This window comes from Pongo abelii, chromosome 12, assembly GCF_028885655.2.
Source record: "Pongo abelii isolate AG06213 chromosome 12, NHGRI_mPonAbe1-v2.0_pri, whole genome shotgun sequence".
NCBI classification, from domain to species: domain Eukaryota; kingdom Metazoa; phylum Chordata; class Mammalia; order Primates; family Hominidae; genus Pongo; species Pongo abelii.
This window is the reverse complement of record NC_071997.2, coordinates 87,246,694-87,274,276: the sequence shown is the minus strand read 5'-3', so window position 1 is coordinate 87,274,276 and position 27,583 is coordinate 87,246,694. Positions and strand designations below refer to the sequence as shown.

The 27,583-nt window shown below is 47.3% G+C and overlaps 1 long non-coding RNA gene across 6 annotated transcripts in view; it reads right to left on the bottom strand.

The window, feature by feature from the left end:
* Window positions 1–27,581, bottom strand: part of LOC100441134 (uncharacterized) — a 118,499-nt gene extending 90,918 nt beyond the window's left edge. For 2 of the 6 annotated variants that reach the window (XR_008522436.1, XR_008522439.1), the window contains exons 1-2: window positions 25,644–27,497; window positions 17,537–17,863 (exon numbers count right to left, since the gene is read on the bottom strand). This is a non-coding gene — a long non-coding RNA (uncharacterized LOC100441134). Of the gene's footprint in view, window positions 1–17,536; window positions 17,864–25,643 lie in introns of all 6 variants that reach the window. The other 4 variants (XR_010136309.1, XR_008522437.2, XR_008522438.2 and 1 more) reach the window with 4 other exon arrangements.
* Window positions 27,582–27,583: the final 2 nt, after the last annotated feature.

Here is a 27,583-nt window from a genome sequence, read left to right as displayed (position 1 = left end):
CACTCCCACTCACCAGTCACTGGTCAAGCTTCCCAAATGGTCTTGCCTCCAACAAGGATGTGGGAAAGATAAATTATCCTGTGTCTAGAAGAGTCCCAGATATAAGGGAGCACTGAACACAGGTGATAATGTTTAATGTTTAATGGGGTGCTGGTGGTAATGAAAGGAAATAATCCATGTAAGCCTTCAGCACGGTTTCTGCCATATAGGAAAGGTTTAAAAAATTTTCATCTTTTGCCTTCTCTGCCATTCTGGTTCTGACCAGTTTTCTGAAAAGCAGTTGCCCATTTCCTAGCTTGTGATTTTACCCTCCAGGCTTGGGTCTTTGTAGCCTCTCATTTCCCTTAAGCCCAGTGTTCATCATGAGATTTGCATCAGCCATTGTGAGAACCCTTGATGCTGCAGTGGCAAGAGGCCATGGTTGATTTCTCATTTAATATTCAATCACGCACACTATACACTTACATGTGTTAAAGAGTGCATATTCCAGAGGTCATGAATTAATGTTTCATCAGCGCTGTCGTCATCAGCGAATAAGCTGATCCAAGGTCCAGGAACAGGAGGGGCCACTAAACAGAGGAGAGAGCATTCCTGGGAAAGGAGTGAAGACTCGCCAGAGTCCACATCTGTAAAATGGAGCTGATGCTCCTGCCAAGCTCACTGAGTTGTTGATAAGACTTGACAAGAGCAGGAAGCCTGGTCCCCTATGACAAGCCATCAAATGCAGAGCAGTATTCTCCGACAGGTGCCAAATATTATGGAATTTTTCCCGGAGAAAATGCATCAGTAGAATCCTTTGAAGATCTCCAGTGCTTCTCTTCTGTCCCTAGGGGTTTCTCTCCTCAGAGGTCTCTGCTCCCACCCCCACAATCTAATTCTTCTCCCCTGATAACTGACTCACCATACAATTGCATAGCCCAGTATCTCCTCTCTGCAGCCTCACTGGGAGGGGGCGGTCAGATTGCACTGGAGAGAGTGTGCAGCTTTTCCAGAGCTTTGCCCAGTAGAGCCCCAAGCTCTGGGGAAGAGCTTACTGCTACCCTAATCATAACAAGGCTCACACCACCATTACACAACTTTAATACCAGCTTTTATGCGGGCATCTGGGGATGTGTGAGCTTATGAGCAATTTGTAATGAGAAAAAGACCGACCTGCAGCAGGCTGGGAGGGGAGGGACCCAGAGCACCAGGAAAGACAGGCTCCATCACAGGGGCCGCCCCAGGCTCTGGGGACAGGGCTGCTGCCCTGAGATGTTTAAGGCACTATTTGATCTCTTGTTAAGTCCCACATGGCTTCAATTTCCATGTGCTCTGAAAGAGAATGGAATTAGAGTCAACAGATCCATCATGCCTTTCATAAAGATGTGCTCTTACTCAAGAAGAAGAAAAAGAAGAAATGAAAACTCACATTCACGGAAGACCTACTATGTGACAGGACCATGCCAAGAGCTTTATTTTCATGCATTATTTTATATGAGCCTCACAATAACCCAATGGGGTAGATTTGTACTGTTTTTTGTGGTAGACTGAAAAAAAATAGCTACAATATTTTGCACCTCATCCCATCGAGAAGTAGAGTCTGTTCCCCCATCCTCTCAATTCTGTATTGACCATCCTGCTTTGGCCAGTGGGCCATTAACAAACACAACGTAAGGGGCTTGAAAAGTGCTTTTGCGCCAAGGCTTTCCCTCTCTCAGCTTTGAACCCTTTTGCCACCCTGTGAACAAGCACAGGCTAGCTTCCTGGATGATGAGATACCATGTGGAGCAAGGCACCCACCTCTCCAGCCATCCCAGCTGAGGCCACAGGCATAGGAGTGAGGCTATTCTTGACCATCCAGCCCCAGCTGAGGCTACCCACACCTGAAGAACTGCCCAGTCAACTTACATAATCATGAGAAATATTCAGTGCTTGTTACCTTAAGCCACTATGTTTTCAGAAATTTGTTATTCAGCAAAAGCTACCTGATACATCCCTTTTTTATAGAGGAAGAGCCCAAGGTTCCGAAAGCTCAAGTCATTTTGCCAAGAATCCTCAACTGAAAATTGGCAGAACAAGGATTTGAACCCCAGGCTTATATTTAGTGCCCTGAATTACCTGCTTTCCCCTGCAACATGCTAGCATGTAGAGAGAGATGCCTGAGAGAAAATTTCCTTAAGAAATGCTAACTCCCCCATAGAGCCGTCATCACCCATTCCATTTTGAGGAAAGCTGAAAACTCTCCAGTCCTCTAGAGAATTTCTGCTTGGATAGGCACTGCACAGACCTGAAAGTGTTTCTCTAGATGGCATTTTCGTAAGTGGAAGCTCACTTTTCCATTGCCTCTTGTTTATGAACTGCTGCATCCTTACCTCTGAAGATTCTTCTAAGGGCACAGGCAACTGTTGCTGGGGTCTTGGTCCCTCTGGCTAAGAGACCCTCAGCACTGGTCGGGTGATCAATGTACCTTCAAGTACAACTGGAAATCTCCTTGGTCAGCAGTTGTACTAAGAAGAATCACTTTGGATGTGTGAATTTAAACTACCTTTTTTTTTTTTTTCCACCCGGGCTGGAGTGCAGTGGCATGATGATGGCTTACTGTAACCTTGAGTTCCTGGGCTCAGGCGATCCTCCCCTCCCTCCTCAGTCTCCCAAGTAGCTGGGAATACAGGCACGTGCCACCACACCAGGTTAATTTTAAATATTTTGTAGAGATGGAGTCTCACTATGTTGCCCAGGCAGCAACCCTCCTGCCTCAGCCTCCCAAAGTGCTGGAATTACAGGCATGAGCTACCAAACCCGGCTGAAACTACCTTCTTATCCTGACATTATATTTCAAGAAAGGCCTGCCTGAATATGGTCATACCAGGCTCAGGGAGGCCTAGTGACAGTTTCATGTCCCAGCAATCAGTTCATGAGAACAAATCTCCCTGGCAAAGCCCTGTGGTGCTTGCTGGTATACTCTCAGGCCAGTCTATTCCCATGACATAGGCAAAAGGGAGCTTATGAGTTCTGGGTCCTGGACACAGCGTGCCCTCTGTCTTGATGCAGGATTCGCTTTAAGCAGACTTTTGAAATAATCACTGTTATATTCTAGCACTTCCGCACTCTTTTTCAGGCCCCTGGCTTCTCTGCTTCTCCATTTTGGAATGAACCCTAACCCTCCACTCACCTCCCCTGCCACCAAAGCACTCCATGCTTTAGAATTATTTCTCCTCTCCCTTCTATCTCCCTTGACTCTTCTGCTCTCCTTACCACCTAGATGGGCTGGACCTACATAATGGCTTTCCTTTCGCTGTCCTCAGTTTGTTTCTTTTTTTTCTTTTTCTTTTCTTTTTGTTGTTGTTTTTGTTTTTGTTTTAGACAGAGTCTTGCTCTATCACCCAGGCTAGAATGCAGTGGCATGATCTCAGCTCACTGCAACCTCCGCTTCCTGGGTTCAAGCAAGTCTCATGTTTCAGCCTCCCAGGTAGCTGGGATTACAGGTGTGCACGACCACACCTGGCTAATTTTCTTATTTTTAGTGGAGACAAGGTTTCACCATGTTGGCCAGGCTGGTCTTGAACTCCTGGCTTCAAGTGATCTGCCCGCCTCATTCTCCCAAAGTGCTGGGATTACAGGCATGAGCCACTGCACTTGGCCAGTTTGTTTCATTGTAACTACTTTTCATCCTCCATTTAGAATCGATGCATTACTTAGAAGCACCAAATATTTTTCACCTCTCTGTCACCTGGAAATGACAGCAGTGAGTCTGCTGGTAGCAGCCCTGACTCATCCATCAAAAATATTAAATTGGATTTTAATCACATCTGGAACTTCGGATATAAACTTTCACACATATGGTGAGGAGGGAGTTTGTACTTCAGTATCCTTCCATTCTTAAAGGTAAAAATCTGAGTCTGTTTAAGAATAAAATGCCTAAGAAGAAAGAAATCTTCTGATATGATTTATGGGATACCATATGGAACCTGGAATTTATTCTTGAAAGCAATTGTGTGCAAAGAAATTAGCAGATACTAATTGCTTTTGGGAGAAAATTGCCTCTCATTACAAACTATTGGATTTTTAAAAATGAGCTCCTTCCCAGCAGTATGAACATCTGGATTCCCAGGGGCCATAGGCAATGCCAGAGCCCCCTTTCAAGCCCAAGACAGAAGACAGGTATTGCAGACTGCTGAAGAGCTTTGCATGAGGAAGGTGGCAGGATGTGGACATATCAAATGCTGCTTTTTGGCTCACAAGGTCAATCAGTATGGGGCCATCAGAAGCACTCGACTGTTTAAAATCTCAGCTTCAAGGTTGAACTCAGCTTGGCATTCAAGGCTCTCTAAAATCTGGGCCTTGCCAGCTCCTTTTCCCTCTACCTTTTCTCTCCTCTATCCCCCAAAACCTATGCCCAGTCCACAAAGACCTCCTCCACCCTGGAACAATGGTCTCCCCTCTTTTCATGAATCCAAACCCCTAGTCTTCAAGGCCCATTGCAAAGCAACTTCCTCCCCACTCCCTGGAGCAGGCCAGGCCTCTCCCCAGTACCACAGTGGAAGAGCTCCGCTCCAGCCTGCCTCCTGCCGACTCAATTTCTAATAGAGGGGAGAAGGAGAGGCTGGAAGTCTCCTACCCACAAGGTCCTTCTCAGGGCTCATGCTCCAGATCCTTACTGTTTAGACCCCTTTCCTCCCACACAGTGCCATGTTTTTGGGGTGAACAGTCAGGAAACTTTGTGCCCCAATCTATAATGATCAATAAACTGAGCAGTACTGTATCAAGATGAGAAAACTGCATTCCCAGAACTGCCCCCAGGGCTCTTTGGCTGGAAGGAATACTTTGATAGTAGAAGGGAGTGAGGCAGGAGCCTCCAGGGATCATTCTCAAGTAACTGTAGAGGGTCTCTAAACTGCACTTAAGGGCCCAGTTAACTCTATGGCTTGGGGCTCACTGAGAGGGGAACATAAGTTGGAGCCAGAGCAGAATTAATTGCTCAAGACCAGAGGAGAAGCTGCAGCTACAATGGAAGGTCCTCCTTCTGTGTGCCCTCCCCACACAGCACTCCACCTTCCCTCAAAATAAAAAGGGAACATACAGTTAAAAAGAACTCATTGGAAAGGCCCAAGGGAGCTTGTTCAGGCCTTCCACCATGGGAGGAAAAAATGGGAAGGCATCATCTATGAACCAGAAAGCTGGTCTTTGGGAGACACCAGACCTACTGGCATTTTGATCTTGGACTTCCCAGTCTCCAGAACTGTGAGAAATACATTTCTGCTATTTATAAGCTACCCAGTTTGTGATATTTTGTTACAGCACCTGCAGTGGAGTAAGACAGGTATATATGTGTACAAATAATGAAATTCAGCTTTAAAAAGGAAAGAAATCCCGACACATACCACAACATGTGTGAACCTTGAGCACATTATGTCAAGTCAAAAAAGCCAGTCACAAAAGGACAAATGTGTGATTTCACTTGAGATACCTAGAGGAGTAGATCCCTAGAGTAGGAAAGAGATACCTAGAGTAGCAAAATTCACAGAAATAGAAAGTGGAACGGTGGTTTCCAGGGGCTGCCCACAGGGGGAATGGGGAGTTGCTGTTTAATGGGTACAGTGTTTCAGTTTTGCAAGATGAAAGAGTTCTGGAGATTGGATGCACAACAATGTGAATATACTCAACACTACCGAACTGTGTATTTTAAAATGGGGCCAGGCATGGTGGCTTATGCCTGTAATCCCAGCACTTTGGGAGGCCAAGGTGGGCAGATCACTTGAGGGCAGGAGTTTCAGACCAGCCTGGCCAACATGGTGAAACCCCATCTCTACAAAAAATACAAATTAGCCAGGCATGGTGGCACGCATCTGTAATTCCAGCTACATGGGAGGCTGAGGCACGAGAATTGCTTAAACCCAAGAGGTGGAGGTTGCAGTGAGCCAAGATTGTGCCACTGCACTGCAGCCTGGGTGACGGAGTGAGACTCTGTCTCAAAAATAATAATAATAAAGGCTGGGCACTATGGCTCACGCCTGTAATCCTAACACTTTGGGAGGCCAAGGCAGGTGGATCGCATGGTCAGGAGTTTGAGACCAGCCTGGCCAACCCCTGTCTCTATTAAAAATACAAAAGTTAGCTTGGCATGGTGGTGGGTGCCTGTAATCCCAGCTACTCAGGAGACTGAGGCAGGAGAATCGTTTGAACCCAGAAGGTGGAGGTTGCAGTGAGCCGAGATCGTACCATTGCACTCCAGCCTGGGCAACAGGGCAAGACTCCTTATCAAATAATAATAATAATAATAATAATAATAATAATAATAATAAAATGGCTAAGATGGTAAAATGTATGTTACGTATATTTTATCACATACACACACCAAAAAAAAAAAAACTCTTTGGATTTGGGCATTCACAGAGCAGCTTCCTGACTCTCAGCACTGCAGAGAGGAAAGATGCTTGTCCAAGGCTGCACAACCTGTGTTACCACTGCCAGGAACGAAAATGTAAGATTGGCCCATGAAGTCATCACCAGGCACTGTGATGTGCCCACAGGCCCCAAGATGTGCTCACAGCACACCAGCAACTAGTTATCAAGGCACTGTACCTGTGAACATCTCAGCACAGCACCAAAGTATTTTCTAGCAACTAGTAAAATAGCCAAAGCATGATCACGACCCATCTGAGACTTAGTACCTTAGGATCCCAGGCTCCACATCAACTTGGAAATTCCCAGTTTATGGGTGATTTGACACACACTTTTGTTTTTAGTTGGCTGTTTCACTGAAGATGGAAGACCACTTACTGTGGATATTGTGGGGAGCAATGGTTTTCCCAAACTGTTTTAGCCATGGACCTCTTTCTTCAAATTGAAATCTCATGTGGAAGCCAAATACTTAAAACCTCAGGCCCATAGAATAGGCCCCTTCCTTTTTGATCCCTTAGGGTTTTGTCTTTAGCTCCATCTTGGAATGAAAGTGATGAGCTCTGTCTTACTGTTTCTGCAAACAGATACTCCACATGACCTGCCAGATGAGAGAGAGAGGGTCCTCCACGCACATGCCATGGAAAAATGAGCTGCTGCCAACCCACGCCGGAACCCCCTCACCTCCTTTCCCCTGGCTGACTCTACACTGACTCTTTTGAAAATTTAAAGCTGTTCTTTTTCCTGATGAAATCGGGTAATTGTTCCAAAGTTCTAAAACGATAGGCAATGCAGCAGGTGTTGGGGTGGCAATTCGTACAATTTTGAGCACCATGTTTTGTACTTGGCTTCTCTGCATTGCACAAGGGACTACACCTCGCTGACTAGGCCTCCAGAAAAAGAGTGATAAGAATGCTTTCTTGGCCAAGCATGGTCACTCACACCTGTAATCCTAGCACTTTGGGAGGCCAAGGTAGGTAGATCACTTGAGCCAGGAGCTCAAGACCAGTCTGGGCAACATAGCAAAACCCCATCTCTATAAAAATAAATAAATAAATAAATAAAGTTAAAAAATGCATTATCATTCCCTCACTCTCCCCTTCTCCCCTCGCTTCCCTTTAACCCTTTCATCCCTGGTGGGGTGGGGACCCTAACCATCTCCACACTTTCTCCTGGAGGCTCTCCCTCTCTTCACTGAAGTATCAATTCCTAACTCCTGAGGTCCCTCCCCATCCCCTGCAAATGGGATAGACTCCAGCAGCCTCCTGTGAATGTCCTGGGGCCTCTTTCGAGCCTGGGATAGACTCCAGCAGCCTCCTATGAATGTCCTGGGGCCTCTTTCGAGCCTGGCATCTGCTGCTTTAGGGAAGCGAGGGAGGGTGCACCCTGGTCTCAAGGTCTTTGGACAACTTGAGGGCAGGGATAGAGAAAAGAAGTGTCCCTTTCTGAATACAGTTGTCTTTTTCTCAACCTTAACTCACCATCATGAGAATCCATCCCTTAAAACAACAATAACAGAATTCCTTGGCTGGTCATCAGAAGAGATTTATATTCCTCCCTTAACATGGATTTGACCTATCTGATACTGGGGGAAATGAGTAACCCTCGTTCATGAATGGTACTATGTCCAAATCTCTTCTCTATAATACCGTCTAGGATTCTTCCTCGGTCAGTGATACAGTTTGGCTGTATCCCCACCCAAATCTCAACTTGAATTGTATCTCCCAGAATTCCCACATGTTGTGGGAGGCACCCAGGGTAGGTAATTGAATCATGGGGGCCAGTCTTTCCTGTGCTAGTCCCATTATAGTGAATAAATTTCACAAAATCTGATGGGTTTATCAAGCGTTTCCGGTTTTGCTTCTCCCTAATTTTTCTCTTGTTGCTGCCAAGTAAGAAGTGCCTTTCGCCTCCTGCCATAATTCTGAGGCCTCCCCAGCCATGTGGAGCTGTGAGTCCAATTAAATCTCTTTTTCTTCCCAGTTTCAGGTATGTCTTTATCAGCAGCATGAAAATGGACTAACACAGTAAATTGGTACCAGTAGAGTGGGGCATTGCTGAAAAGATACCCAAAAATATGGGGGCACTGCTGAAAAGATACCCAAAAATGTGGAAGCAACTTTGGAACTGGGTAACGGGCAGAGATTGGAATAGTTTGGAGGGCTCAGAAGAAGACAGACCTACCCTTAATCTGGTGGGCACAATCTAATCAGCTTCCAGTTAATATAAAGCAGGCAAAAAAATGTGCAAAAGTGAGATGGGCCTAGGCTCCCAGCCTACATCTTTCTCCTGTGATAGTTGCCTCCTGCCCTCAAACATCAGACTCCAAGTTCTTCAGTTTTGAGACTCCAGCTGGCTCTCCTTGCTCCTCAAGCTTGCAGACAGCCTATTGTGGGACCTTGAGTTCATGTAAGTTAATACTTAATAAACTCCCATATATATATATGTTCATATATATGTGTATATGTTCATATGTATGTGCATATATATACACATATATATGTTGTATTAGTTCTGTCCCTCTAGGAAACCCTGACTGATACAATCAGAGACCATAAAAGGGAAGGGATTTGTTTTGTTTGTTAGTTTTGTCTTAACTACCACTGTGAGATAAAAGTAGAGCTGGTCTCATTAAAATGGTGGGTGGGTAGTGGAATTCCCTGCCCTCTGAGCCCTCCACTCTGCTCCTGGCAAACCCCCTGAATAGGGTTGCTACATTTTGCAAATAAAAACACAGGACATCCAGTTAAATTGGAATTTAGGTAAACAATGAATAATATTTTAGTATACAGTAATTATGTCCCAAATATTGCATGAGACACCCCTACCCCTGAGACACCCCTGGGAACACCAGGACTCCACAAAGCACTAATTGAACCCACTGTTGCAGGCAATGTTGGTATCAATGAAGTAGGGGCTCAGGGTAGCTGACGTCTAAGGTTCCTTCATCTCAAGGATTCTGTGATGCCTTATGTACCAATGCACTGAGGGAGGACACAGAACATGGGTCAAGTCATCGTCCCTCCTGGAAAGGGGCCCCCTCCTTCTCAAACCTCAGCTCCTGACTAAGCCCCTGACTGTGGCTGTGGGTGTGGTATTCTCTACTTTGGCTCAGGAGCCTCAAACCCTGACCCTTGCTCCTTCCTCATTCCCAACATGGCCTCCTGGCAGCACTTCTAGATGACCACCAATACTTGATAGTGGGCTCTGCCTCCAGCATCTCCATTACCTGCCCTCCAGTCTGGGACCCCTCCCTAGTTTTCAAGAGCCACCACCTGGCACCTCTAGTGAGTAGTGTGTAGCTAGGGCTTTGTGAGGACATCAGGCTCCCCCCAGAGCAACACAGACCAACCCTGCCTTGCAACAGGAAGCCTCTGGCTCCCAGAATGAAAGTCCATGTCAGGAAAGTAAATGAAGGTTTCCCTTCCTAAAAGCAATCAGCCAAGATCACCACATGAGAGAGAGAACAGTTTAGTTTGGGCAAAGTCAGGTCTAACAGAGAGTGCATGTGATAAGCATCTCCTGGCTCAGTGAGGGATACAGGCCAAGGAGGAGGGAGGAGCCGGGCAGGGAACCCATGTAACCAGAAGACAACGAATGAGAGGAAATACAGCCTGAAACACAGGAATGTTTTCTAGCCTTGGTTCACCGGATGTGTTGAAGCAGGCTTGCAGTTAAAAAGATAAAGATGCTGACAAGAATGCTAGAGTCATCCTCCAACCTCATCTTTCTCTCAAACCTAAACACACAAAAAACAAGAAAAGAAATAGAAACATCAAAATTAACCTCTCCATTTCTGCCTCCTCTTAAAATACAAAAGGATCACATCTGGTTAATATCAGCACCAGGCACAGAGCATGGACGTAGATTAAGTAACTAGCAAATCACAGAGTAAATGGACAAATAAATGAAGGTAGCTCCCCTGTTAGAACTCCTTCTACACTTAGAACCAGAATATCTGAGTTCAAATCCCAGCTCAGCTTCTATTGATGCTATGCCCTCGAGCAAGCGTTTGATCTCCCCAAAGCCTCAGGTTCCTTATCTATAAAATGGTGTTCACAACTGTGTCAACTTCACCAGACAGCAGTAAGGACAGAATGACATGATATAGCAGAAAGGGCATTTAAACTCTAAAGCTCTTTCTAAGTATTAAATATCACAAAATTCAACCCCTACCTTTAAGCAGCTTTCAATCTGGATCTGTGCTGTCCACTATGGGAGCCACCAGCCACATGTGCCTATTGAGCACTTGAAATATGGCTGATGCAAATTGACACACACTGTAAGTATAAAATGCACACTAGGGAGTATGTGTATTTTAACATTTAAAAATGTAAAACTATATTGTTAATATGTTTTATATGGAACACATGGTGAAATGATAATATTTTGATATATTGGGTCAAATAAAATACACTATTAAAGTATCTCCTGTTTCTTTTTACTTTTTTAGTGTGGCTACTAGAAAATTTAAAATTGCATTTGTGGCTCATATTGTATTTCTATTGGACAGTGTGGGTCTAGATGGACCACAAGACATGGGCACACATGAAGTCAATGATAATACAGCAACCAAACAATAAGATGTCGAGAAGCACAGGTCAAGAGAGGTTCTCAACACTATCAGTGCTCAATGATTGGCTGACGATGGCAGTAATTTATTGATACACAAATACTGGCCAATCAGTGTGCCTTGAAATGCAAACTGATTATGTGTGTGTGTCTTTCAGTCTCCACAGGTCGGAAGAGCAAATATAAACATTTTGAACTTAAGCAGGCTTCAGGATCATCCAATCTAACATCTCATTTTTTTAAATGAGTAACCTCAGGTCCAGAGAAGACTGGGACTTAACCAAGATCACACAGCCCACAAATGACCCAGAGTATTTTCCATTAGACCACAGTGGGGTTTTTAGAGTTTTTCAAAGCTTTTTTATGAAGATTGTCAAAATAATATCTCATGATAATTCTGAGACATAACAACCATGTCCATGTTTGGCAGGTGAGGAAACTGAGGCTCTCAATGAGTAACCACATACAATTAGTTGCCTCTTTGAAGCCAGAGCCTTAACCCTTCACCCCATGCTCTGCCTCCCACCCCAGGCTTCCTCTCCAGATCCAGAGGATGGTCCGATAACACATAGCATCCCCCTTCCCTGATACCCCCACCGCCTCTTGCTCAGTACACGCCTCTGAGCATTCTTTAGCCTAATTAAATAATGGAACCACACTGATCCTTCCCTCCAAGTTCTGGGGGCACTGTTTCCTCTCCACTCCAGTTCTGCTTGGGAATGTTGACTTTGGAAAACGGCACTAAAAAAACTCCGGCTGCAATTTCCAAATCAGAAACAGCCTCTAAATCCTTATTCAGCAAAGGGTCAGAGACATTGGCAGGGTTGAGCCCATTTAGGCCATAGGAGCCTAGAACCTCTTCTCCCTATGAAGCCTCCAGAGACAAAAGAGTTATCAAAAGTCAGCTCAAATCTGGAAATAGGAATCCACTGGGTGTCCCAGGATTTGGAAACGAATCAAATAAAAGTCTCACCTTCTAGTCATTCCTGGTCCAATAGAGGAGATTTCCACAAGCAGTTGATGGGAATATGAAACAGAAGGACATAGGTATCACACTACGGGGGCCCAGAATAAGGAGCCTCAAATCCAGATGGGCTTCCTGGAGGAGTGGGGTCTGTCCAAGGTCTTAGAGGATGGGAAGGACATCGTAGGCAAAGAAAGGAGGGATAGACCCTCCAGGCAGAGAGAACAGAGATCCAAGGAAACCTCAGTCTTTGTGGACATGTGACAATGGCTTAGCTGCTCCTTTCTGGTGCTCTCCAAAGTCTTGCTGGGCCAAGTTTTTCAGCAGCAACACTAATTACTATTACTTTTTTTTTTTTTTTTTTAGACAGAGTCTCGCTCCATCACCCAGACTGGAGTGCAGTGGCTCACTGCAACCTCTGCTTCCCAGGTTCAAGCAATTCTCCTGTCTCAGCCTCCCAAGTAGCTGGGACTACAAGAGCCTGCCACCATGCCCAGCTGATTTTTGTATTTTTAGTAGAGACAGGGTTTTACCTTGTTGGTCAGGCTGGTCTCAAACGCCTGACCTCAGGTGATCTACCCACCTCGGCCTCCCAAAGTCCTGGGATTACAGGGGTGAGCCACCACGCCCAGCCTACTATTACTATTAATTACTCCTTACCTCTCGGTAAGACTTCATTCCCATGCCCAATCTCATTGGATCCTCACAGGCACCCTGGGAGATAGGCTGGGCAAATGTCATTCTCTGGATCAGGAAAAAGAAACTGAGGCAAGCTAGTGCCGTGACTGGTATCACACAGCCATATTAAGGAGCACAGCCCAGGCATCACCAAGGGTTTCTTGCCCTTCCACCTCTGCCCTTTCCTTTCCATACAGTTCAGCAGCTGGGAATTCCAAGGCTCCATGGCTTTCCCTCTCCTCTCTTGTCTTAATGGAAACTCAGTCACTGCCAAGTACTGCCTATGGGGCATTTGCACATGGGGCTTTTCCCTATGGCTGTTTTCTCAAAGTCTCTATCTTATCTCTTAAGGTGCTTCTTTTATCTCTCACAACACCTAGAACAGTGCTGGGCACACAATAGGTATGAGTGGGCTTGTGGGTTCATTGATAGGTACACCCAGTGCAGAAGCAGTGTCACTAGGGAAAGGATAGGCTAGAAAAGGATTTTGGGTATGATCGTCACCACCTCAATTCATAGATACTTGCTTTGGAGGTCTTTAAGGAACAGGACTAGCTCCTGTCATCTCCTCACTTATGCCCTTAACCTGCCTACAGACATCTTCCTACTGTCTATCCATGTCTTTTATTATACTCGACCCACTTGCCTCCCAGATACTTTTCTTTTTCTTTCTTTTTTCTTTGAGATGGAGTCTTACTCTGTCGCCCAGGCTGGAGTGCAGTGGCATGATCTTGGCTCACTGCAACCTCCAACTCTTTGGTTCAAGCGATTCTCCTGCCTCAGCCTCCTGAGTAGCTGGGGATACAACTGCCGGCCACCACGCCGGCTATTTTTTGTATTTTAAGTAGAGACAGGGTTTCACCACGTTGGCCAGGCTGGTCTCAAACTCCTGACCTCAAGTGATCTGCCCGCCTCGGCCTCCCAAAGTGCTGGGATTACAGGCGTGAGCCACCATGCTGCCCCCAGATATTTTGACTTTTGGGCTAGTGCAAAAACACCAGTCCATTTATCATCTATATGTTGGGCACTGGGGCACAGGAGATGTGTGTGCATGGAAGCTGTGGGTGTGTTGTGACAGGGACATGCACTGTCCACTAAGGCACAGGTGGCTACTGAGCTCTTGGATCATGGTAGTCTGAACTGGGATGTGAGGTAAGGGTAAAATACACACTGGATTTCAAAGACTTAGTTCAGAGAAAACAAAAAGAATGTAAAATAGCTGGTTAAAATTGAAGGCATGTTGAAATGATAATGTTTTAGACATACTGTGTAAAATAAAACATATTATTAAAATTAATTGCACGTGTTTCTTTTTACTTTTGTTAATGTGGCTACTAGAAAACATGAATACACACATGTGGCTCACATTATATTTCTATTAGACAGTGCTGACCCATAGAGGGGTCTAACCTGGAAAGCAGACAGACTCAGGGACAACCCATTCAAGTGGACCTGGAGTGGCAGGGGTGGTATCCCCCTCTAAGCCTTAGTCTCATGTGTCTTTCTCCATTGTCTCTACATTTGGTCCCTTAATCTGTCCAATCCAATAATGAACTATTTCTATCTCTCCTCTGCCAACCAATACAAATCCACTCATTTCAGAATGCAACTCAAGGGCACCCTTCCCCACACCTTCCTGTCCATGCATGCCCCTGAGTCTCTCTTCTGCTCACTGCTTATTTTGCTCAATTTCTGCCTTATTAGCCACAGCACAAAGCACCTGCCATAGGTCCCTCAACAATGACATGAGTAAATTGGTTGCAAAAAAGTGGGCAAATGAATGAGTAAAAAGCGTATGATGCAGATACAACCCCCCACCCCAGAGAGAGAGAGAGAGAGGGAGAGTCCTGTTTGCCTATTTTGTGTTTCTTTTTCATAGATACATGTCTTGTGTGTTTAACCAGTTATAAGACTTCTGCCTTACTACTTTAGTTAAGCCCTGGCCACACGGTTTTTATGTCAAATGCACAATACATTCTTGCAAGCTGATTAATTCCCTCTTTTTTCAAGGTCAAACCAGAGTCTCACCTTCTTCATAAAGTTTTTGTTGTCTCATTCCACACAGCTCTTCCTCCTAACTCCCATGGCTGGCAAGTCCTATGCTGTGTGACAAGTATGTCTTGGGTTTTGTTTTTAGTTGTTTCATGGGTGCGAATCCTGCGCTTCCTTTGACCCTGCTCCCACCCACATCCCTCGTGGACTGTAAACTTCTTTGAGGCCTGAAACTATCTTCACTTCAAGCTCTAGCACAGAGCCTAGCACACAGCCATTGTTCATTAAAGACCTGCTGGTTGGTTGTTTGGAGGACTGAGGGATCTACCCATAAGTGTCTTCAAAAGAGACGTTTTGGGGAAATTTGCTGCCTGGATTTCTGGCCCCTTCTTTCCAACTTCAACATTCAACTACGTCTCGTTAAACATAAAAATCAGCCAAATAAAAATAACTTCAAAGGGTGGCCCACCGGGGCTCCATGCACTGCCTGGCAATGGATTTCTCCCCAAGAATGAATCAATTGGTCTGCACAGTGAGGCCCTTCAGTCTGGGGCTTCAGAAAGGAGACTCTGGCCAGGAATTTCAGCAGAAGCAGGCACTGATTTAGACCTCCCTAATCTATATCAGCTCTTACACTAATAAGAATGGCTGTGAGAGGGCCCAGCAAGGGCTGGGGAGCCAGGCGGGTCTCAGGTGGTGCACTCCCAAACTCAAGCAAAACAAGACAAAGAGGTTAGGAAACTTCAGAACAATCACAGCACCTCTCTCTCTACCTACACAGAGCTCCACTAGGAAGAGCCCATAAATGCCAAAGGTTTGGTCCTTCTTGTCCACCAAGCCATCAGGCCAAAGCATAACCTCAGAGGACTCTACCTCCTGGGCCCTGCCCTCTGGCTTCCCAGAGGAGCCTCCTAGAGCTAGAGAGCCTCGGTGGCAGTCAACACCAAGAACACTGGGTGTGGGCTGCTTGGAAGGGGAGGAGAGATTTTTTCTTTTGCAGTTGTGTCTGGTTTATTCACCCTCCTTACCACAAGACCATCCTGTTGAACATTCTTGAGGCAGAAACAAGAGACCACCTTGATATTTTGACTCTCTTAAATTTCCATAGGGCTATGGGTACCTTGCCCACAGCATCACAGCCCCAGGCATTGACAAAAATGTATATTTCATATAGGCAAATCCTAGGTGAGAGACCTAGAATTTGACCCACAGGTGCTCCCTGGACCTTCAGTGACCATTGTTGGAAACTGTTCAGTGAAGCTGGCCACAGCCCTGAAATCAAGCCTAATATCCTCTGACCTTCCCTGAGGGAGCATTAGGTCCCCTGCCCCTGGTCACAGATCCTACAAGGCCTGGCCTGGACCCCAAGGACCCTACAGAGTAGTTCTTATTCCAAGCTAAGCACCCCTTGTCTCTAGGACACCTCTCTCTTCGCCCAAGTAATCTCTTCCAGCCAGAACCTAAATAACCAGTTTGTTTCGCCAAATGTCACTGGGATAAGCCTTAGCAGCTGTCTCTAAGAGTTCTCTGTAGCACAGCCTCTGAAGCGATTTTTGAGGGCTCATCCCTGACTCATTTTTCATTTTACCCAGGCCCTTAGAAGACTGCACAGCGTAAGTACCCACCTCCTCACCAGTTTGGAAACTCAAAGGCCGTGGCAGCCTCCAGACTTTGCCAGCATGTGGAGGTGGTGCTGTGGCTGTCCTAGCAGCCACCATAGCAGCCAGGTACCTGCAACTGACACATTCTGCCTGACAGTCCGCTCACCATTCTCACTCCCCTCCCCTCCGTGCCATCAGGGATCTGAGTCCTTGAGATTCCCCAGGAAGGCCAAGGTCCCAAAGCTGCTGGGACATTGGGATCCTTAGCCTTTCGTAGGGGTCATCGCTCTTCACTGTTGCCAGGGTCTTAGAAAGCCCTGGCGTGTGAGAGAAGGCCCTGCACTCAGAGAAAGGAACCTGGGGCTTTCATGTTGAGCTGAGCCCCATTCCTAGGAGCTAAGCAGAGGAAAGCGAGAGAACGAGCATCTCCCATGCTCCAGGAACCCTGCTTGGTGACTACACCTGTTATACTCTTGGCAGCACACAAGAGCTATCTGTCCTCTCTGTAAAGCCCTTGCTTTCAGATACCCCACTGGCTTTCTGGCAACATCTGTGGGTGTGCTGTGTACACAGTGTGTAAGCTGTAGTGGAAGAGGCAGGTTTGAGCTTACAGCCTCCATTCAAAGGGCTGCCAGCCTTCCCAGTTTGGCAAGACTCCAAATGGACTTCTGAATGGTTTCTGAGGCAACTAAGGTTAAGGAATTATTCATGCACCCTGAAAACTTGATTGACCTGGAAAGTTTCTGACTTCACTTGACCTTGCTCAGGCCTTTGCTCAGTGTCTAGGCACTATGGAGCTTCAGAGTTTCTTACCAAGAGCTCTGTGCTTTAGTTCCTCTTGGAGCTAAAGCGAGGCTTAGATCCCAGGAATGGCACATGACTGGTGGGTACATGCATCTGCTATGAACATCATCTGCCACATGCAAAAGCTGAGCATCATTAGGCTTGACTGCACATCATGCTTTAGAGCAGGAGTGTGTCTGCAAGTCTTGTATCCACCATCCTTTATACAGCCAGGGATACTGTAAGTGCTTACAAAGGACCTGCTGATTGATAACATATCAGCCTCTAAATGAATTTAGAGGTACAAGGGCACCCAATACAGCCCCTGTTGGCCATGAGATGTGCTGCACTGGGGCCCCCAGATGCTCATGGGGGCCAAGCCAATAGGCAGCGTGGGCAACAAGGCTTCCCATGTAGGTGTCAGGAGAGCAAGAATGAGGGCTGTCAGGAGGTCCAGATGCAGGCATCCAGCATGACCTGGAAGGCTGCTGAGCCCCGGAGCAGATCCAGGCAGCTATGGATCCAGCATCAGAAAGGCCTGTCTGACAAAACAGGCATGTAAACTCACCCAAGAGTGCTGCTCTGATCCCAGGGACCACTACATAGCGAGTCCGAGGCTCCAGATGAATCAGGTTCTCCATGAGGGGAGCAGGGCAGAGACTGAAGCTCAGCAGATCATCCAGGCTCAAGTACTGAGCAGAATCTCGGAAGAGATGGCCTGATGCTGAAGGGCTTGTCCAGAGCCTCTAAGCTGCAGCAGCTGAGTCCAAGCATCTAGGTAGAGCTGAGCTCAAGGCATCATTCACGGCCACAACAGGAAAGTGACAGGAACACGGTGTCAGGGCCTCAGCTTATCACCGCAACAGCCAAGTAGAAGCCACAGAACAATGTCTAACTGTAAGGGAGGCAAGAAACTAAATGCATCACCCATGATGTGCCTTCATTGATAACCCCAAGAAAGACAAGCCCAGGCCAGCCATCCCACTAACAGCCTTACTTTCTAATGCATGCAAAAGCCCTGCGTGCCTACAGCCTGAACCTCCTCAAGCCCAATTTCTTGAATGCGCAGACCACTTCAGCCCATGCCATTTGCCTGTGTGTGCTCACCTACTTCAAGCATCAGGAGGTGTGTGTTTACGTTCCCTATTGTCCTCATAGGCATTTCTATTGAAGTTATATTTTTCTAAAATTTTATTGCCGGTGAAAGAAAGGCATAAATGTGCAGAGTGGAATTACTGACACATTCAGGATATACGAGGGACATTAAAGGCACTATTAGGATTTGATGACAGCTGCCAAGAATCTTTTCTATAATCATAAATGCGATAAGCACGAAGCAATGAAGACAACATGAAAAAACCTGGCACCAGCCAGGGGCAGGTGTTTCCCCTGCTGCAGTTAATGACCCTGTGGGAGCCTGCTGCAGACTGGAAACACGTGCAGGCGCCCCCGAGGCCCAGGGTTCAGGGGGCTGGGGAACCGAGGGGTAGCTCACTCATTCTCCACGTCCATTCTTACCTACACACATTTTCCTGGCTGACCCCCCGGGCATGGAGAGCATCCCCTCCTGTGCTTTCATCTCCCGGAATCCCTGCCAGCCTTCCCAGCATCAGCTGGAGCCCTCTTGCTCCCAAGCGACTGACTTAACTTCTCCACTCCAAGTCTGCACTTGGCTCACCTTGCCTCCGGCTGCACTCACAGTCTCGGTGGGTCTTGAGTGCTTGGATAGCTGGGGCATTCCCTGGCCCTGAGGTGGGGCGTACTCTGCTCATTCAGGAAAATATTTTACTAGGCTCTTATGAGCTGCACATGGGAGATCACTCGGTGAGCAAGACAGGCCACACTACCTCTACTGTGGTCTATCTTCCAGCTACCTGTCCTTTCCTTCCAAAAGTATTCCATTTCAAAACCTTCAAGCAAATTCTCATTAATGACACACCCTGCTCTGTTATTCTCTCAGTGGAGACACTCAAGGGAGCAGCCTGGGGCTAAGACATCTCCATCTTCCTCTCCAGACAGCTTGCAGCTCTGCAGAGGGGACTCTAGCTTCATGGCACTCATGAACATGCGGATCAATCCAAGAGTCAGGAGAAATGACACCCCAAGTTTTAAGCCTCTTGTTTTACTGTGGATTCTTGAGCTGGAGTTTTCCCCCAAGCTCGGAAATAAACATGGTGGAGATCCACAGGCACCAATATTTGGGAGGGAGGGGCTTAATGTGGAAGTCCTTGGGCAACCTAATACCCAGGGGCATTCTGGGAAATCAGTGGGAGGCAGGAAAACCTCCTTGGGGTTTTCCATCAGCTGATGTTACCTGCACTCACCCCAGGACTGCTCTCCTGCTGCCATCATACCAGGCTCAACCCTTCCCACCTGCCCGGATGATTCCTGGTTAACCTCAACCCAACACAATCTTATCTACGGCACTCATTTGCTGCCTTGTCTCTAAAAGCTGTAGCCTCTCTATGCCTCCATTTCCTCAACTCTGAAATGGAGATAACAGCAGTGCTTGCTTTTGGACGGTTGTGAGGATTAAATGATCTGAGCTAGTCCATGTGAAGCTTCTGGATCAGTGACTGACACAGAGCAAGTGCCCATTGGACGTCAGCTGTTGCAGTTGGTATTATTATCAGCATCGTTATGCTCCTGCCTGAGAGAGTTCAGGATTTTCTGTGGTCAGTTACCTTTTATGTGCAATCTAGGGTCCTTGCGGGCCCATGGGGAGGGAGAGGGAGCTGGGACCACACAGAGCCCTATGTATTGGTACCACTGCTGCTGGCTCCCTTACAGGAGCACACACTGTGTGCCAGGGATGTCATCTATACAGGATTTCTCAAACTTTAGTGCATCTAAGAACCTGCCGGAGATCTGGCAAAAGCGCAGAACACTGGGCCACACCCTCAGACTTTCTGATTCAGTTTGCAATTCTCCCAGGTTCCCAGGCAATGCTGCTGCTGATGGTCCAGAGACCACACTTTGCAAACCACTGCTATAGGATGATGCAGGCATGAACTTTTCCACTTTGTCACAGCTGTATCCTCAGCACCCAGCACAGTGCCTGCACAAAGTAGGTCTCCAATAACCACTTGATGATGATTTGTGTGTGCCTCGCTTATTCTGTGATCGTCCGGCATGCTGCCTCCTGGCTCCAGGTAGTCACACCCTAGCTTGACAGGCATGCCATCTGACCTACCCCAGCCTCTGGGGGAAACCACCCCACCCCTGAACCACCTTAACATGCATCCAGCAGAGCTAGAGGGCAGTCCACACCTGGCCTGAGTGATGCTTCCAACTTTGCCATGTCCAGCCCAGGCTCTGCACAGCTGCCTGTCATGATTAACCCCTGACATTTCCAACACTGTTATTGGCCCCAAGACTGGAAGAAGCCAGAGGTGAAAAACAAGTGGAGAGGTTGGGCATGATGGAGCAGTCTGACCACAGAGATAGCCGCTTTTTGCCTTTCAACAACCCACAGACTCTTTCAGCTTCTTGTTTATTCCTCTTTACCCTTCCTTCCTTCCTTCTTTCCTTCCTTCCTTTCTCTTTTTCTTTCCTTCTTTCCTTTCTTTACTTCCTTTCTCTCTCTCCCTCTTTTTCTTTCTTTCTTTCTTTACTTCCTTTCTTTCTCTCCTTCTTTTCTTTTTTCTTTCTTTCTTTTTTTCTTTCTTTCCTTCTTCCTCTTTTCTTCTATCCTTTTGCTTGGCTTCCAGGCATTTTCTTTGTTTTTATCTTCTAAAATGTCTTTAACCATGACGAAGCACTCTCCCAAAACCAGTGATAAGCTTCAGAAGTTCCTGAGTGAAGGATATGTAGAACTCTCTTCACTATCATATTATTCTAACGTAAAGTTTAAAAAATATTTGGTAGAACTTCCTTGGGGCTGGCTGCCTAATCTGCCTAAATCACTCTTCTTTTCTCTCCCCACTTTCTTTCCCAAGAAAAGAAGATGTGACATAATTCTTTGCTGCTGAAGCAGCATTTCTCCAGGGGACTTGCTCCAACAAAAAGGGTGGTGTAGATCCCGCCCCACCCCCACCCAAAGAGAGAGCACCTCACGAAAATGTGATGAGTCTGTGGGGGGTGCTGTGTGTGGAAGTCCACAGGGGCCTAATTTGGGGTGCAGGATGGAGCCACGTTTCAAAGGGAGATTGGGAATCTTCTTCCCAGGGCAGGTGCAATGGAGGCTGCAGGCTGGTTCCACACTCCTTTGGAGCTACATCCTCCTAGGGTGTGCTGGGCCTTTAATTCAAGCAGAGAGGAACCCATGTAGCTGGGTATGTTTGTCAAAACTAAGAAATTAACACTAGTACATTACAATGAATTAAACTTTGTGTTTTATTTGGATTGCGCCAGTTTTTCCACGAAGGTCATTTTTTCTGTTTCAGGATCAGCTTGGCAAAATGGATGGTTTCAGTAATTCAGCAAGTTTGTTTGGAGAACTTGAGGTGCTTAAAATCATCATTAAGGAATCATGTCTTTAAAAAGCAAATGCTTTTTGATCTTAAGAAGTCTCAAACATACCACACTTCTGGGATGGGTGATGCCATGAATGTACCATCAAGCAAGAGGATTCCATTTTCTGTCATTTATGGAAATTTGAAGATCACAAGCAGCTATATTGGTGACACAGCATGACAAGAGTCTGTGACCTGCAAGGGAGGCTGGCAGACAGCTGGCACAGTGGGTGGAGGCGTAGCCCAGACAGACTCTTGTGTTCCCAGGCACACACGGCATTGCTGTACACTGGAGCACCTGAGGACCTGTGTCCTCATCCTGGCAGTGTCCCTCTCCAGGTAAGGGACTTAGAACTTCAGTGCCCCCTCTCTGCTCCTCAGTATCTTTGCCTGCACGATAAGGGGGTGGGCTGGGTGGTCTCCAGGCTCCCACCTGCTGCCTACTGCTTGCCATGCAGAATGGCCCAGAATCTGACAGACAAGGAGCAAGAACAGACATAGCCTAGGCGATCCCCGGGATGCCAGAAGGTGACTTCTTCAAACCTCATCTCCTGGGCCCCTACCAAGAGGTCTAGTATCAGAAGTCAAGTTCAGAGACAGGAAGCATGAGGACAATTCCACAATTAGGAGTTTTAAAGACACCTAGCTCCCTGTAGCCAGTATGACTTCCCTGCCTCCCTTTCCCCAAGCCCTTCCTCAGGTTATACCCAAGGCCACCAACAGCCACCACAGGTTGGCTTTTCTGTGGGCATGGGGAGGAAAAGTGGTTGGGGTAGGGGCATGTCTCAACACACAAGGCTGCCTGCTCTCTGCCTGTTAGGAGGATGTACCTCATGTGCCCATCTCCCTCATACCTCTAGACCTGGCAGAGGATGAAGCAGCAGCTTCCCCTGAGGGCTGGAGAGTTGCAAGGCAGAGCCCGGGGTGTGGCTGGAGCGGAACTATTGTGGGAGGCACCTCCAATGAACTTCTGCAGTGTTCCGTGGGTGTGAGTATGAGGCCCAAGGGGCAGGAACTACATAAAGGGTGCATGGCCCAAAATTCTACCACCAGAATGAACCAAGAGGACAGGCCTGCACTGGGCTAAGAGCCCATTCACGATGGGATGTGTTAGTCCCTTCTCTCTTAATTCTGGGGCTGGGCTCCTGGGCCTCCACAGGGAAAAGGCTCTTCTAGAGAAGTACATGGAGCATCCTGGGAATGAGCAGAAGGTCATCCAAGGGTAAGCTTTGAAGGACAACACCATGAGAATTTGTGAGTTCTAATGTTTTTTGTTGTTGTTATTTTTCTTTTCTTAAACATAGTACATACAGCCCAACTGCCTGCTGCATTTCTCTGATTTTTGTTACCATAATTTAAAAGGCTTGGGGCTTCCTGGGTATATAGGAAAAGCAAACAGTTTTTCTCTATATTCTCAATATTTCTGACACCAAATATGTAAGTGATTTCCCACACCAAGCACTTCTCCAATTCTCTGCAGACAACAAATGGGTGTCCCACAGTTCCATTCAGCTCTAACACTATCTACTTGGAGTTAGTGAGGGATCCACAAGTTAAGAACTCATAAGATGCCCCCACTTCAGATGCCAACTGCAAGCCCCAACTTGCGACCTGTACTTCTGACCCACGACTGGCTATAAACTGGGGTTCCCACAACCCCTTTTGCTTGATAATTTCTTACAACAGCTCACAGAACACAGGGGAACACATTTACCAGTTTATTCTATCCTAGAGGATAGATAAAAACACAGATGAGCTGCCAGAAGGGGAGATGCATAGGGCAAGGGCTGCAGGGTCCCCAGCATAGGAGCTTCTGTTCCAGTGGAGTTGGGGGGCACCACCCTCCTGGTTCATGGATGTGTTCACCTGCACAGAATCCCTCCACACCCTGTGCTTTAGGGATTTTTATGGAGGCTTCATCACAAAGGTATAATCAATTATTAATTTAATATCCAACTCCTCTCCCCTCCCTGGGGATGGGGGTGGGGCCGAATGTTCCGAGCCTCTGATCATGTGTGGTCTTTCTAGTGACCAACCCCCATCCAGGGGCCCACCAAGAGTCACCTCATTAGAACAAAAGATGCACCTATTATCCAGGAAATTCCAAGGGATTTAGGAGCTCTGTGTCAGGAACCAAGGTCAAAGACTAAATATTAGAACAAAAGATGCTCCTAGCACCACTATCACTTAGGAAATTACAAGGGTTTTAGGAGGTCGGTGCCAGGAACTAGGGGCAGAGACCAAAGGTTTATTCTTTATTATATCACACAGGGCCACACTGACTCCTGTGGTTAACAAGAACCACAGGTGTATATTTATCAACTTGTGTGGAAATCTTCTGTGGGCTATTTCATTCTTCTTTTGCATCTCCCCACTATACTTCCCATCGTGTATTTGAATGAATGGTGCTCACCAATTTACTCCTGTGGGTTCCAATGACAGCAGTGGAGAATGAGAGGTTAAGTCCCAGAAAGAAGAGGCTGAAACTCAGAGCTGTTGGGCACCACCACAGCACCATAGGCATCTGTTCTATGGGTAAGATTTGTCAGGGTATGCTGAACTGAAAGCAGGACAATCAACTCAGTGACTTGACAGTGCTCTTTTAGATCAAGAAAAAGCATTCGTGTGTGTGTGTGTGTGTGTGCGCGCGCACACGTGTGCACCTGTGGCCTGTGCCTGTGTGTGTTTTCTAATCCTCCTTCAAGGAAAATGAGAAAGAGAAGAAAAAAAGGAAAAAACAAAAACAAAAAAACTCCAACATTCTCTTAAGCTTGAGAGTGGCCAACTGCATTCCTCAACCGCAAGTGTATGAAATGTTTCTGTTTGGGTGGTTTCCTTGAGGAGAAAAGAAGAAACAGCTTCTCTCCATCTATTTATAGTGTCTCTGAGATTGTCCACAATCATGGGACCCTTGACATTAATCCACTCTTGTCCCTGGCTCCTAGCAGGAAGAACCTCAGCCTGAAATCACTGCAGGTTTCAGACAATATGCTCCTGGAAGTCTGCACCCACACAGCATCAACTTTTGCATCAAACATCCCCAAAACGAGTAGGAAGAGTCCTGCAAGCTGGCAGTAGAGGCAGAGAAAACCTAGGGCTGAAACCAATTGGGATCCCGGGAGTCCTTGGCCAAGATGGAACATGATTCACTAGGGACAATTCTCAAAGGGTGCAAGCCCAGGCCCCACTACCATGGTTCCTTTTGATAGGACCCAAGGCATCTGCACTTTACAGAAATGTCTCAGTGATTCCAGTGTGTTACCAGCGTCACCATACACAACTGAACAGTACTAGGCAGCCTCATGGCCCTCTCTAGTTAGAACCACTGGTTTTGACCCAGCAAGGCAAGTAGCTTCTATGCAGAAACGTATTTGTATAGGATGGATAAGGGTATGATGACCATTTACCAGCAATGGGAATAGTCATTGTCATTTCTATCTAAGGGCATGGAGAGGGTGGTAAGGAGAGCTTGGGGGCGGGTATGTGCAGGCCACACCACCCAGGAACAGCTCAAAATATTAACCTGTGGCATATCAACCAGTCAGCAGGGTTCTGCCCAGGATTGACGGACCCAGAGAATCTGAGGCTCTTGAACTCTTTAGAGGAGTGTCAGATTTTCTTTTCTCTCTCTTTTTTCCCCTAAGTACAAGCCTCAAAATATAATCTACCGAAATTTAGGAGGAATGATCGAGAAGACATACTGCTTATTATCAATAACCAGCTAAACTCTTCAGCCAACTAGACAAATTGGTGATTAAGAGTGTGGATGCTGGGCCAGGCGCGGTGGCTCATGCCTGTAATCCCAGCACTTTGGGAGGCCGAGGTGGATGGATCACGAGGTCAGGAGATCGAGACCATCCTGGCTAACATGGTGAAACCCCATCTCTACTAAAAATACAAAAAAAAAAAAATTAGCCAGGCGTGGTGGCAGGTGCCTGTAGTCCCAGCTACTCGGGAGGCTGAGGCAGGAGAATGGCGTGAGCCCTGGAGGCAGAGCTTGCAGTGAGCCAAGATCGCACCACTGCACTCCAGCCTAGGTGACAAAGCGAGACTCCATCTCAAAAAAAAAAAAAAAGAAAGAAAGAAAGAAAGAGTGTGGATGCTGGTGCCAGACTGCCTGGTTCAAATCCCAGCACAACAACTTACTGTCATCTTGCACAAGTTAATCTCTCTGAGCCTCAGTTTCCCTATTTATAAAAAAGAGATAAAAGTAGTACCTACCTCAGAAGGTTGTTGTTGTGAAGAGTCACTTAGATAATGTATGTACAAAGTGCTTAGAACAGTGCCTGGCCCAGAGTGCTGAAAACAATGTTAATTATTGTTATTACTGGGGGCACAGTTCTCAAAATTTCTGTCAGTCATTCTCAGGCATCAAGCCCTGAAAAATCAGGATCCAAGGGGACTCTCCCAGGACCCCTGATGGCGGTAGCAAAGTAAAGATGCTCCCTCTTCCAGCCCTTTGGAGGGCCTTAGAAAGAGATTGGGTTAAGAAGCTTCTGGATGGGGCTGGTTGAGAAAATTATGATACATTAAAATGATGCAATGTGATGTGGTTATGAAAAATAATGGTGAGCATATATGAATATACATGGAAGCTGTCACTCTCCAGTGACTCCAGGCTGTTTATCAGATGGGTGCTCAGGTGTTCATGGGCGGTCACCTGGGGACAGTCATTCTCCTCAAGTCTCCTTTCCCCTCTTCAGGTGAAGACCTTTCCCCTCTGCCAGGACAGGTCGAGGTTACCTGCAACTAGGGGCTCACCAGCCACCATTCCTGGCCAGGGCTGGGGCAGGGTCTTGTCCCCTCTCCCAGCTGTCAAAGACAGGTACATCTGACATAATGTGCAACTTTGGGAACCAGGATTTTCCTGAGAGACACCTCTTTCTTCTTCCTCTAACAAAGCTCTTCCAGGTGACCCACGCTTAAAATCCAGGTACGGAACTTGCACCAGCTAATAGCATGGGAAAAGGCTTGGCTGCATGTACACATGTGTGCAGGGGGTGACTCCAACTGAGTGTCTGCTCAAATGTGGTTATCTCTGATAGAGGAGTGGAGAGACTATTCATGAGTCTCCTCAGTTCATCCTTCCCAGAGCGTCCTCAGTGCATCCTCCCCCGAGTATCCTCAATCCATCCTCTCCGAGTCCCCTCAGTCCATCCTTCCGTGAGTCCTCTCAGTCCATCCTCTCCGAGTATCCTCAGTCCATCCTCCCCCGAGTCTTCTCAGTCCGTCCTCCGCGAGTCCCCTCAGTCCATCCTTCCCCGAGTCTTCTCAGTCCATCCTCCGCGAGTATCCTCAGTCCATCCTTCCCTGAGTCTTCTCAGTCCATCCTCCGCGAGTATCCTCAGTCCATCCTTCCCTGAGTCTTCTCAGTCCATCCTCCGCGAGTATCCTCAGTCCATCCTCCCCCGAGTCCCCTCAGTCCATCCTCCCCCGAGTCCGCTCAGTCCATCCTCTCCCGAGTATCCTCAGTCCATCCTCCGTGAGTATCCTCAGTCCATCCTCCGTGAATATCCTCAGTCCATTTTCCCCAGAGTCCCCTCAGTCCATCCTCCCCCGAGTCCCCTCAGTCCATCCTCTCCGAGTATCCTCAGTCCATCCTCCCCCGAGTCCCCTCAGTCCATCCTCCCCCGAGTCCGCTCAGTCCATCCCCCCCCGAGTCCCCTCAGTCCATCCTTCCCCGAGTCCCCTCAGTCCATCCTCCCCCGAGTCCCCTCAGTCCATCCTCCCCCGAGTCTGCTCAGTCCATCCTCCCCCGAGTATCCTCAGTCCATCCTCCGCGAGTATCCTCAGTCCATCCTCCGCGAATATCCTCAGTCCATTTTCCCCAGAGTCCCCTCAGTCCATCCTCCCCCGAGTCCCTTCAGTCTATCTTCTCCGAGTATCCTGAGTCCATCCTCCCCCGAGTCCCCTCAGTGCATCCTCCCCCGAGTTTCCTCAGTCCATCCTCCCCCAAGTCCGTTCAGCCCATTCTCCCTCAAGCTCCCTCAGTCCATTCTTCACCTGAACCGCCTCAGTCCTTTCTTCTTGGATGCCCCTCAGCTGACCCCTCTCTTTGTCCCCTCTGTACCTCCTGCCCTGAGATGCAGCAGTACCTCCAGAAGTGTTTTTATGTGTCACCACCTCCTCCGCCTCACAATCCTTCATTGGGCGACAAAACA